The following is a 237-nucleotide window of genomic DNA, read 5'->3' on the forward strand; positions in this document are numbered from 1 at the left end:
CAAAACTATAAAAATTTTGGAACGAGTCAAAGGGTAGGTCTTGGGAATTCTACTTCATCCGGTTCTTGCGTAGGGTCTTGGAAGGGTCCACGGATGCCTCCTAGACCTAAGTAATGAGCCGATCCATGAACCCGTGTTATAGGTCTGTTATAAGGGAAGTGTCGTGTACCCGGGTATTGGGCAAAACTATAAAAATTTTGGAACGAGTCAAAGGGTAGTTCTAGGGATTTCTCTGAG

Source organism: Plasmopara halstedii (genome assembly GCF_900000015.1).
Source record: "Plasmopara halstedii genome assembly, contig: Scaffold_1651, whole genome shotgun sequence".
Taxonomy (NCBI): domain Eukaryota; phylum Oomycota; class Peronosporomycetes; order Peronosporales; family Peronosporaceae; genus Plasmopara; species Plasmopara halstedii.